The 13,859-nt window shown below is 41.7% G+C and overlaps 1 protein-coding gene across 1 annotated transcript in view; it reads right to left on the bottom strand.

Annotated features, from left to right (window-relative positions):
• The window catches only part of dab1a (DAB adaptor protein 1a), a 69,024-nt gene extending 57,580 nt beyond the window's left edge, over positions 1-11,444 (bottom strand). The window contains exon 1 of the mRNA XM_034146113.1: positions 11,205-11,444. The gene's annotated coding sequence lies outside the window, so the exon portion shown is untranslated. The remainder of the gene's footprint in view (positions 1-11,204) is intronic.
• Between the last annotated feature and the right edge of the window lie 2,415 nt (positions 11,445-13,859).

The raw sequence follows: 13,859 nt of genomic DNA, 5'->3' as shown, positions 1-13,859 counted from the left end.
AGTATTGCCTTATTTCTGCAGTCCAACTACAAGTGTTTTGCTGTCCATAATGTAAGTAGCCCATTTCAGACTGCTGGAGGTTATTGTTGTTATCAAAGTATTGTTTTTTCCTTTATTGGCCTGCCCCTGTGGTAATAATGAAACCACATTGTTTTTCTTTGATCTGACATGTGAAACATTTCATCACATCCTTTGGTTATTTACATTATGCTATAGCCTTTATTTTAATGAGGCAGTGACATCAGTCAATAAAGCAATGTTGAAGGTGTGACAGAAATGTCCCAAGTATGTTACTGTAACTCACAGTAAGGGCTAAACCAAACATGAGACCAGAATGCTAAACAGCAACCACATATACACGTGCATGCCCAACAGAAGCTCATAACACTGACAGGAAGGAATGATTGCAAGTAAGCAAGGAACTAGTATGGATCAGGAAGGAACCATTGTTGAATCATACACCAATAGTCAATAGTCCACCAATAGTAGAGGCATTTTATTGTACAGGAAACCAGCTCCACCCAGTCAGTCTTTCAATAAAGCATTCAGGCAGCCACCGCAGCGGGCCGACACTCATATGGCCAGTCGTAGAGGGCTGCTGGGATATTATTACTGCCCGTGCGTCCCTGAGGGCTGAGATGTGATTGATGTCAGCGGTGTAGGTAATAAATTGCAGAGGTCAATCCACTCTGGTGAAGAGGTCCACTCTTGGGAAGGCAACCTGATAGACAATACAGCCTTTAGATATTCCCTTCCGCACAAATTTCCATTTGTTCCTCAGGCCTCTGTTTATCAGACTGGGGATCATTAAGTTGTCCTCTCAAGAGAGCTCTGGTCCAAGGCAGCATGAGGGGATCACAGTAAGAACTCATTTGAGGAGCGATTTACAGCAAAGGCCAAGGTAAGAGAGTGTTTCCCCAGGGCGAGCGGAGTCACCAGAAAGGGAGGGGTGGGGAATGTGAGACATTGAACTTATCGCCAGCTCCAAAACCCATTAGACAGGCACACAAGCGCACGAGGGCACATGCACACGCCAGGTGGCAGGGTGCAGGGAGGGCTGGGAGAGGTGAGTGAGCAGATCACAGCACCATGTAGTCTGACTAATAACCGCAGAACTCACCGAGGCAAACCAGGCAATCACAGCCATTTCTCAGCTCACTTCTCTCCGACTCTCACTTCCTGCTGTTCCTACTTTATTCCTACTTCAGTCATTCACTCCTTTCCCTACTTCTATCTCTCTCTGAATGGTTTGAACACATGGCTCAAATAGTACCTTTTTCTTTTTGATCAAACCTTGCTTTTTATGTCACTGTATCTCTCTTTTGCCCAGAAGGACACAAGCTATTCACAATGTAGCACTTTTAGGGTTGCAAAGGGGCGGAAAATTCCCGGTAAATTCCCGGTAAATTTCCGGTAAGTTAAGCTGGAGAATTTTGGAAATATTCCATATTGGAAACTTTCCATGGGAATAATAGGAATTATGGGGATTTATGGGAACTAACTGGGAGTTGAGGGTAATGTAATCGAATTGTATCATATCCAAGCATAAATATAAACATTTTGTTTTGTCATAAGAAAACATCCATGCAAAATGATACAATTAAAAAAACATGACATTTCAACAGATTTATTTGTAAGTAGAACAGAACAAGTTTTAATTATTTTATTGAACAATCATTTGTTTCATTGAAGAACAAAAACATGAATGTTGAGTTAAATATTACTTCTAGAAATCATCTGTGCATGTGATGGAGGAATGCACAGTGCCTGTAGGGGGTGTGGTCTCAATAGCCATGCAGTATGCAGTGTGCTATGGCATGGATATTCAAGTGTACTTGAATGGCATCTGTTTGTTTTAGTCAAGATTATGCTAAAATATACTTTCCCCAACTATATTTAAGTTCCCTATGAAGAGCCAATCTTCAATTTAGAAAATTCCCAGTTTATTCCCTTAAATTCCCATGGAAAGTTTCCATCTTTGAAAATTCCCGGAATTTTGCAACCCTAAGCACTTTGCTGCTTTATGATGTAAAGAAGTTGTTTAAAGCACACACAAGCCTTACAGATATGCTCCATGCTAAAGAGAACAGTCTCTGCTCTGCCAACTTATATTATAGCGTCGCATGGGACAAATATGGGAAGGGAAGATAAATGAAGGACACTTTTTTCCCCTCTTTAAAAGTATCTCTTCTACAGTACAGCTGCTAATACCAGCTGCCTCATACTGTAAGAGTAAAGCAATGTGAATATGCAAAGTGCTTTATAAAACATCCCACACACACACACACATATAAACACAAACCGAATACAGTGGTCCACTCATCCACATCATATTATCAGCCTCAACATAAGCCAGCCCCACATATTTCTGACAGCTCCAGGCATGGCTATTACGGGTGTGTGTGATTGAAACAATCAAATCAGTTCACAGTCATTTAATCTTTCAGCTCTAAGATCTTGCCCATCCCATTAATCCGTCTTTATATGCACACACGCACATCCAAACACAGACACACGGTTGACTGGGTGGTCTCTTATCACCCTCATTCCCCCAAAAATGACATATAATACTTATCAGCCCTCAGACTGCTATGGATAGAGAAGTCATTATCTGGAAACATATCCTAATTGAAGGCTGCCTATCTTAATGCTCAGCCTAACTTAGATATAGAATGAAAAGTGTGTGTGTGTGTGTGTGTGTGTGTGTGTGTGTGTGTGTGTGTGTGTGTGTGTGTGTGTGGTGTGTGTGTGTGTGTGTGTGTGTGTGTGTGTGTGTGTGTGTGTGTGTGTGTGTGTGTGTGAGAGAGAGCAACAAAGAGTGAGAGAGGTCATGGCCTAAGGGTAAGCGGGCCATCAAAAGCACTTTTATAATGAAAAAATATAATTTATCCTTCAGTTATATGTCCTCTTCATCTTCTGACTGTGTGTGTGTGCATGTGTGTGTGTGTGCCAGTCTGTGACTCCGGCAACCCAGTAGAGTGTGTCAGTCTAGTAGATGCTCAGTAGAACTCGATCAAGGAGCACAAATGACCTGAGAGCAGATGATTGAATCCTCCATCTGCCCTTAAAGAAGCCCCTTAACTGAGAGGCTGACCACAAACATAAAACCCCCACCATACACATTCACACACACTCGCACACACACACACACACACACACACACACCCACAACCACACAGGAGACCGGTGAATCTTTAAATCTGCTAAATGCAATTTCAATCCATATTTGTTGTCATATATACTCCATTTGTCAATAACCAAGTCAAGTGGCTGGTTTGTACACTAAAGACAATTGAAGCAACATTGTATGACTCCTTGTTAGATTACACATACCCATATCCCACTGGGAGTCAAAACCCAAATCTGCAGTTTAACACACATTTCGGACTCTTTCAGCTACCTGATTTGATTTGAGTCAAACACACCAAAATGCCTTTTCCTCTCCATTTCAAATAAAACAACACTTCCAGCTCAGCAGCTAACGCAAGCTAGCTCTACTTTAGTGTACAATGGTGGCAAGCCAAGTGAAACAACTGTCAATACAGACAAACTAATAGTTAGCCAAAGACACCCACTTATTCCCAGCGATAAGTGAGTCACACCAACGATAAAATACCAGTAAAACATTTTGACTTGCATTTAACAGGTGGAAAGAATGTGGATTCCCTTAGGTTGTTCATCATGAGGCTCTGTTTCTGCTGGGTAAGTATGTGATTGTTTGCTAACAGCTTAGCATTAGGAACCTGATAAGCTGATATATTGTCAAAGCTCTTTACTGTGAGGTTTGTTTTGGGGTCTTCTTAATACAGAATTAAGCTACTTTAGGCTTCCATCAAATAAATGGCACAGCTGTTTTTTATTTTCCGTAAATGCTGGTCTACTAAGTACATGTTTAATAGCGCTAAAGCTCTACTTTTACAGCTCAATCTGAAGCACAAAGCCATACCAACTATCCCTGCGCTGAAAATTCACAGCAGTTAAGTGAGTACCAATTCATTTGATCTTAATTCCTAATGTGTATTTATATGTCAGTGGGCCAAATCCTCTTACACAACTGCCAGTAAACAACATTTAAAAGTGGAAAAAAATACTGCCAATGGAGAGATACATGTTGGGTCATTATGAAGACTTTGATGTTGTGTCTGAGAAGGCATTAAGAACATGATATAAGATTGTACATGTAAAACTATGTGTATATATCTGGTTGTTATATTTGTGAATATAAGGGTACAGTGCAAAGCTGCAGCAGTGAGTCATCAAATCGTTGCTGAACTGAGAAGAAGATGCTGCAACAGCTGTTCACACAGTACTGGAAATGTGCCTATTCTTAATAACATTGCCTGTTGTAGTGAATACATGAGTGGATCAGAGTTTATGGAATCTTAGTACGTGTATCTATGGAGAAACATGGGATAGTTTGATCTTTGTGTGTCATTTGTATCTTATGCGAAATCTTTTATGTGAAGAACGGTAGGATTTAAGTGAAGTGTTGTTTGAGGGGCAAAGAAGTGATAGCAGCACTTGTCTATGTGTATTGGTGGTAGTTGGTCTCACAAAAGTCGTTATAATCCTTAAAGATTTCTACAACTTTATAAAAAAAAGAAGCTCTTGTTCAGTTGAATCGGTGTGTATCCATCATCTGCGAATCACCGAATCCTAGTGCATTTGAATGAAGGCAGCCCTAATGACTCAGCAGACTATTTGATGTGCTAAGTGTCTTACAGTGTTTAGAAGTTGTGAGTATGCCTTTTGTCCCACTTCAGGTGATGGACAGATAATGTGTGTATCTTAGGAAGTGAAATAAAGTAGTTCCCAATGGGGCACTAAAGAAATAATGAACGTTTGGTGAAAGTTTTTAAATCATTGCTGACATAATAAACTCTCTACTGACTGCAAACTAGTTTAAAATGCATTAGGCCTGCTCATTCACAATCTGCTCACTCTCTCTCAGTGGTGGCAGTAGCAGTCAAAGCGACTGACCTCTGCCCAGCGGGCCAAAAAAAATGGCCTATAGACTGCATTCAATCTGCTTCCCTCTCTTCTCTAAATGCATGGCAGAGCGTGGAGGGCCCAAAGTGAGTGTGAGTATCACGCACAGTAGGAGGTGGTGTGATGGGCGAAGAGAGTAGTAGTGTGGGTCCAATTTTGTAAACGTGCACAGGGGCGTGTGTTCCTATGACTCAGCGTGGAGGATAAATGGTCGAGGCTGAGCGGTGAAACGGCCATTCAGTTTTGCGGCACCATTGACATTGAGAAGATTTCGTTATTACTCACCTCAGCCTTAACCTTCTCTGAGCTCTTTTATGCCTCAGTTTTTTTTCCTCTCATGAGAATTGCATCCATTAGTTTGTCAATAAAAAGTTTTGCAGAGGTATAAAGAAAGCGCATAACTTAACCACTTTGGTTTTCGATTGCTGTTAGAAAATGCGCTCTACTTTAAAACGTCTATAAAAAGTAGTTACAGGTAAAGCAGAGTAAGTTAAAAGTGAAACTAAAGCCTCAGAGCTTTACTGCTGTATCATGCCCCATGAAAAAACGTGTCCCCTTTTGATCATTTTTATGTTTCTACCTTAATTGAAACTTAACTTGTTTTATGGGTTGAGCAGATTTCATGACCCATGAAACCACATTAAAATTCATTCTGTAATCACAAAAGTGCTTGGGTGTGACACTGGAGTGCTGAGAGCCATGATCAGAAGTTCACCATTTTGTCCGCGAGTAAAGCTGCATCCGGGGGTGTGTACGTGCGTCATGCATCAGCACAGGTAAGTGTGTGACAGTGTGCGCCAGGAAGTGAGAGCTCGGCCGCTGAAGGAAGCAGCATCTGGGCGCCCCACTGCTCCTGAGAGCCCAGCGAGCGCTGCACGGGCCGGGCACCGGATGCTCCAGGGAGGCAGCCTGTTATGTGGTTCCGGCCCAGAGACAGCTCTTCTGTCCTGGACACAGATGCCAGACTAATCCCCGCCCCCCCTTCCTCCCCGTTTCATCTGCTTTAACAGATGTCTGGCAGCTATACCATCGCTTATGAAAAACTGAATTAGGTTACAAATGGCTTGTCTATCAAAGAGAGACAGGATCAGACAGGTTATGTGTTACTTCCACGTGACTGAGCAGACTGCATAAATTCACCATACTGTGAAATATAATTGCGAATTAAGTGCAATTATGACAACAGCTAATGATGGATATTGAATTGTGGCTAATCTTTACAAACAGAGAAAGAACGAGAGAGACAAATGGGAGAATCATATGGGACAGTTACAAATTCATTAGTGAGCAGCCACAGAAAAGCACAGATGGAGAGAAAGCAACAGAGAGACAAAGAGAGAAAGAAAGAGGGGCAGAAATATAAAGAAGAAATCCTCAAAGGAAAACATCTTTCCATTTCTGTCTCCGTCTATTTCTTTCTCTAACTTTGCTGCTGTCTCAGAGCGAGTGTGAAAGTCAGTGGCGCCCTTCCACAGGGATGTGCAGCTAACAAACCCCCCAGCAAACCTGAGAGCCCACTCCTCATGTACTGTACATGCATACATTATCTATTGTGGTCCTTGAATAAAGAACATAGTACAAAACCAGGCATCTCTGCTCCTTTGTACATGGCTGATTGAAAGGCAGAGAACACAAATTAAAATGGTATTTATGATTCTTTGTTTGCCGTTTCCTCTCCAGCTCCTCAGTACGTGGTGTGTGTGTGTGTGTGTGTGTGTGTGTGTGTGTGTGTGTGTGTGTGTGTGTGTGTGTGTGTGTGTGTGTGTGTGTGTGTGTGTGTGTGTGTGTGTGTGTGTGTGTGTGTGTTTGTTTGTAAGAGAGGGGTTTTGAAAGGGGGGTGCAGGGATCTTGACTTCTGGGGAAATGAGAATGTAAGGCGTTCAATTAATTGAAGTGTTAATGTGATGTGACTCCAGTGTGGTACTTTCTGCTGTGTGCGTGTGCGTGTGTGTCTTTACCTCTTGCCAATGCTTGCCCTAAAGTGCTTTTGTTTGCTGTGAAAACCCATTAACAAAGTGAACACCTTTGCGATTTCACCCCAAAGTGGCGCTCACTGGAGGAAGAAATGAGCAAGAGGACCAGGCGTAAACAGCAGTATATAAGAGAAAATGAAAGAAAATGTGATAATGATGATGTGAAATAATAATGGCAATGTGAATGTGAGCATAAAAAGAAGAGTGAACTCAAGCCTCTCTGTTCCATAATCAACATCTCATCTGAAACATGAGGATCCCTGAAGCTACACTACAGGCAGAGAGAGACAGAGAGAGAGAAGGGGGGAGATAAAAAGAGAGAGGTGTAGCAATGTTGAGAAAAACAGACAGGGTAGAGATGGAGAACCAAAGACAGAGATTGAGAAAACACAGAAAGGACACTGTTTGCACAGAGAAGTAAAGAGCTATAAGGAGGCTGGATGTGAATGAAGAGAAAAAAAAGCAATTACTATGGTTCAATCATTTATAGTCTGTTACTATGTGATCTGTTATAAGTGTAAACATTTTATTATTTGAGGTCTTGACTCCAAATCCAACTTTTCTAATCACTATTTAAACACTTCTGATCCAAACACAATCATACAGTACAAAAAATAACTTGCACTCACTAAATCAGGTTCTATAAACTAGTATAGCAGACTAAATATATATAGCATTACTTCTATCTATCTTCTTATTCCCTTTTATAGTGAAAGTGCTGTAATGAAAAATCTGGCTGCAAAAGCAGAGCAAAGTCAAACCCAAGCGGCAGTCTTTTTGCAGTCAGTGTAAGGGCAGTGAAAAGTGTGTATGTACGAGTGTGCGCGCTGTTGTTGTGTCTGCAGATGCTAATCCCAGTGGTGTGGACAGATTGTGAGTGTTTTAAAAAGATTACAGATTACAGACTGCAGAGGCAGATTAGCTGGCAGCTCGATCTGCACCTCTGGATGCTCTGCCCTGATCTCTCACAACCACTATTTGTGTGTGGGTGTGTAACGTGCTTGATTGCGTTTTTATGTGCTTTAGTTTGCCTGTTCTATTCAAGTAATCGTGATAGGTGGTAATGATATTTCTGAGCACATGCTGTGTCTTAGGGTTTTGTGCATGTGTTGTGTGATGTATGCTGATTTGCAAAGTATCACAAACACACATCTTATTTCCCTTATAAAGGCCAGGAAAATAGGGTATATATACACATATACTCCCAGTGGGCTGTAAAGATATTCTCGATGCCAATTATATCTGAGAGAATGTCACACACATACACATGCAGGATGTGGATCAATGGGAAGGGCAGCCAGCCAAGAGCAAGTCAATTCTCCCTCTTTCATTGCTCTGTAGCGGTGGAACCCCCTACTGAAAAAATACCAATAGTTAACATGCTACAACCTGTTTAAAATACTTTTTTTTCTGTTTTTGTATTACTGTTGACAGATATAAGTACATCTAAAAAGGGAACAAGTTCTTCTGTAGCTCATACTGAAGAATATAACCCTGGTTTAATTATGAGTCATAGCTGTGCACATCCCCAGTGAACTGGACTTAACTAACAGAGGTGAGAAAAGGTAGGAAGGAGGAAAAGTGCTCAGTTGTTGTATAATTTGGGATGTACCCATTACAATAACTGCATGTGTTTATATTGGACATAAATGATTTATCTGCTGATGAGGAAATCATTGTAAAGCTCTTTGTAAAAGTACACACTGCTGAGCAGGAAGTCAAACATGAATTGGATTTACAACCTCATGGGGGTTTTAGTGATTTGAAAAAAAGTGTAGCTGAATCATTCACATCTACCCAATGGAACGTTTTGGTAAAAAACAGACAAGGGCAAAATTGACCCAAAAATGAACCTTGGTCTGAAATAGTCCAAAGGAAAATGAATGTGGAGTAGTGCTGCTTTTGTCAAAGAAAGAAAGAAACTGCACATAGCTGCTCATTGGTTTTACCACAGCTGATTCAAACTAAGAAATAGCTTCGGTGGAGTTGGGCAAGTACCCTGAACAGGCTACGTTTCTAGTATATTGAATTATATCTAAGCAACAAGTGTCAAAATAAAGCAGGTAGCAATGTGAATGATGATAATACATGTTTGATACAAAACTGTAAGCTAATCATATGTTACATTAGTCCTGGCTGATACAAACACACAAGTTGTTGCTGCTTTGTACTGTGTGGTCCAATAAAAGCTTAGAATTGGTAAGGTCGGGGTCAGGGCCTCTGTCTCAGGGTCTCTGCTATCAAAGGCTACTACACTTACATTTGCTCAATGGCAACCTTTACTATAAAAGTGCTATGATTCAAACTACACAGAACACAGTAGAACAAACAGTTTGAGCTTGACTTAATGTCTTTCAGGTGATTCTTTATATTTTACAGCTTGCAACTGTGTGCAAACCTTTTCACATGGTGTCAGATGAGTTTACGTACCATTAAACTCTTCCATAAAAGAAGGCCTTCCAGATACTAGAGGTTATGTTACAAATTCAGAGTTACAAACTATTAAAAGCTTTAGGAGTTAGTAAGCTCCAGGTCACAATGATTTACTGTTGTCAATACTGCAAAGCCTAAAACAACTCTGTTCTGTTAAAGATTCACATCAACATTAATTTCAACAGCTTTGTCGACTATTACAAAGCAAAGACACAAAACCTACTATACTGCATTGGAAAACATCAATTGTAAAAGGCAGACTGGGTTTGTGGAGTACCAGAATTGGCAAGAAAGGCAGGCTGAGACTGTAGACGGAGCAGATGGAGTTGAGAATTGAACGAGGGAGAAAGAGAGCCTTCAACAGGGTGTTTCTTTCAGAGTTTCCACACAATGCTCTGAGGCTCTGGGTTACTATGACGCCCTGCTGGGCCCATACAGGCAGAAGTAAGAGGTCTGTTTGGCAAGAGTGGAAAACCTATTCAAATCTTAAACCTGGGTTAAAGTAGCAGCACTACACCATTCCTTTTATTAAATTAAAAATGTTATGTACTAAAAATTCTACTTTTACAGCTAGAAGTAAATACATTATATTACATTACATGTCACTTGTTAGACGCTTTTATCCAAAGCGACTTACTACAATACTGTGGACAATCCCCACAGGAGCAATTTGGGGTGAAGTGTCTTGCCCAGGGACACAACGACATACTAACTGCAGTGGGGTTTGAACCTGTGGCCCCCTGATCCAAACACCACACGCCTCCAAATTAATGACAGTTGTGATTTACATATAGTCCCATTTTAAACCTGTAGAAAATCCATTCAAATCCACACACTACGGTTGCACCTGCTACACATACAGTAAAGCTGCTGCAGGTAGTGAGCAGACAGAGGAGAGAGAGAGAGTGTCTGCAGAGCTTCATGATTAATGCGGCTTTTAGCTGCAGCGGAGCCTGTGCCCCTCACAGCAAACTGACCGGGTCTCCCATTCAGCTCTGCTTCTCTTTCTCCATCAACCCAAACCAGTGCCAGCTACAGCCCACACACACACCATTGAATACATCTCTACGCTCACACTTCAACACCCGTGTAACCTCCACAGTACCCCGTTTCACTTCACTCCCACTGCGAGCCAACCCTCCAAAGTGGACTAAACCGCACACACCGGGAGCATTAAATCACACACTGCGGGGGTAGCAAGCCTCGCGGGAAGGAACATGAAATAAAGTCACAAAAAGATGCTCGTACACTTGCAAACAAATCTAATTAAGCAAGCATTAGGCTAAGTGCATGTAGGGTCTCAAAACACAGCTTATTAAAACTAATTTAAGTTAAAGAATAATACGGTTCCTATAAAGTCACCACCGAAGACAAGCACGAGGAAAACACGCTTTACCAAACTAAGAGAAGTACATTGAAGTGCACGTTAAATAGTACATTTATATAGAAAACATGAATAATCTGGAGCTGAGTGTCCGATAAAAAGAGGGGGAGACAGCTGCCAAATGCAGAAAACCTCCCGCCTAACATCACACACAGAGACCCTGACCACTGTTTCAGTTATGGGGTCACTCCCCCCACAACCGTCCAACACACACTCACACACACTCAGGCAGGCACAGTACAATCCCGATGCACCAGCAGCGATAGATAATTCATTGCAGATAGGAGCAGAGCACTCTGAATCCACAGGCTCTTCCCCAGGTCCACACACAGCAACTATCACACACCGATCTCAAAGTATTCTGCACACTTTGTAGGACGAAATGTGCCAAATCCGTTTAAGGCTGTTTGCATTGGCGCACTTACCTTTGCACTACAGCGAAAAAGAGCACAGTTAGTTCCCATTTTGTGAAAAGGCTTTAGAATCCATTCATTCCCGTGTATCTCCTCCTGGTTTATTCAGACATCCACAGTGTGTTTCAGCAGGGGCAGTAATCCAGTTTTCCATCCCGTAGAGAGCTCTTGCAAGCTTCGTTACATCTTTTTCAAACAATCCCCACCAAACTATGCCAGGCTTCTTTCAGCGCGGTTTTTTTTTCTCCTCGCTCCTCTGCCCCCTCTTCTTTCCTCTCCCTCTCTGAGGTTGCCTGGTTACCTCTTTCTGTAGGCTGGTTGAGACCGCCGGCCGGCAGCCAATCACAGGGCCGGGTTCAGCTTAACCCCTCCGCTGCTGAACTGTCCTGATTTCCAGCTTTCAAGGAGTGGGAGTGGAGTGGGGGTGAGGAGAAGAAAAGCACTGGGCGATGGTGGAGGATTTAGAAACTGTATATTAACAAAATTATAATGAGCAAGAAAAGATGAAAGGAGAAGGAAATAAAGGAGGGGGTGATGGGGGGGATTTGGGTTTGAAATTAAAAGTTGTGCAAGAAACGTCATCACACTTGTGCTTCACTGTTTGGTAGGAAAGTGTTTGTTGTATTTTAAAGGCTGTTAAAGGACTGCCAAGTTCACAGTTATCCCACACTCACTCTTTCCCCCCCCACACACACACACACACACACACAGTATGCTGACATCAAAAAAATTGTCTATGAGTCATGAATGCACAGAAGCATGATGCTGCAGCCTTCACCCAGTCATTCAGCACAACTATTGATTGGTTAACCACCCGCACTTAAGTCATGCAGACTTAAATGGGTGATTCATTGACTTGGCAAACTCACCACTTACTTTGAGAGTGGGAGCACACTTACTGTAAATGTGGATTTATGAAAAAGCGAAAAAGACAGAAAATCCAACTTCATTTGTTTTAATTTTTCAAGTCTGAGACTGACAAAAGAAAACTAAGACAAAACGGGATGATGCAACTATGCTGACTTCAATTAACCATAGCATTTAGCCTTTTCATGTCTCTCCTCCATTCTTCCTTGAGCCTTAATCTTGTGCAGCATTCCCTCTTTAATACACACCCCCTTTCACTTTTCTGAACCTGCACCTCCTCCTCTCCTTTTCTCCTCCACTTCCTCAGATCCTCCTCCTCTCCAGGTGCGGCGTGCTGCTGTCAGGGGTTTGGGAGCCTCACAGTGGACATAATTCCTCTGATCTCTGCAAAGACTGGAAGACGCTCAGCAGCCTTCCATCTAAACCTTTATTTCCACATTCGACAAAGATCTAAGTTTGGTTTCAAAGTTGGTAGAGACCAAACTGTAGGGTAAGCTGTGTCAAGGAGCCAGGTAAGTCAGAGGTTATAAAATACTTTGCAAACAATGTAATGTAACCTGGCCCATCTGCTGATGCAATACAACACATAACACTGCATTGCCAATAAAATGTTAAAACACATATTTCTTGGACATTATCATATCATCAAATTCTGCTTTTCTGGATTGTATTACATCACCGTACCAGTACATGAAGCAACATGGCGCAACAAAACAATACTAGTATGAATCCATTAGACTTTTCCTCCATCATTATTGGTCAGATTTGCTTGTGAAGGTGGAATCAGAACTTCCACCCTAGCGTTATAGCTTGGTATTGTTATTGGTAAATTCAAGCAAACATGTAGGTTTTGCTACATAAAAGACAGTCTATAGATTACAGTGAGAACCGTTAAAGCCTGCTGGTTACAACAATTATGTTGCTAAGAATATAACCATATTATCTAAACGTAAATAATGCTATGTATTGAAACCTTACTTACGCTAAAATATAAACATATATACCTTTTTCTTTTTAAACCCCACCACCTTATCTGCCATCCCCACTACTCTCATCGCAACATCTTTAAATTCGCTGCTCTGTTTTCCTACCTAAGTATAGCTGTAGTTTACCTTCTGTGTCGCTGCAGAGCCCTCCTGTCTATCTCCCTCCCACACTTCAGTATCTCTGCCCTTTTTGCCATATCGCCCTCCCTCAGTATCTACCTCGCTCACTCACCTTCCTCCTCTCTCTCTCTCTCTCAGTCTCTGTCTGTTTGTCTCAGCTTGGCTGAACAGATAACTCCTGGATGCTTATGTGGGCAAGTCAGCAGCTAGCTTTCTCTATTTCCCCTCACTCTTATGTCACACACATAAACAGCAGACACACACCTGACTAGATGTAAATGCATTAACACATACACCTTTCTACAGACACGCTCTTAAAGGTAATCCATGTCCAGATGGATATGATATCCGGTGAGAAACACAACACACACACCATTGTTTCACAGGATTAGGACTCCTCTAGTAACATTTGCAGAGAAAGTCACAGAGAGAGAAAGACTGAAAAAACTGATGAGAACGGACGGTAAGAAAAGAGAGAGAAAAACTAAGAAAATTACAATACATTTGAAATGTATGTGTATTATCAGCAAAACGGACATATTTCTAATTGCCTCAGCATGGCCCGTCACTGCTGAGCTTCAGTAGCGGCATTAAAGTGCAGCAGGATGGTCTCAGAAAGCCAGGTCATCATTGGACATACAGTAAGCCTGATTAAAACCTTAAGCCATATACCACCATGTAACATGTTGACTAA

This window comes from Trematomus bernacchii, unplaced genomic scaffold (assembly GCF_902827165.1).
Source record: "Trematomus bernacchii unplaced genomic scaffold, fTreBer1.1, whole genome shotgun sequence".
Classification (NCBI taxonomy): domain Eukaryota; kingdom Metazoa; phylum Chordata; class Actinopteri; order Perciformes; family Nototheniidae; genus Trematomus; species Trematomus bernacchii.
This window is presented reverse-complemented; position numbering and strand designations above follow the sequence as displayed.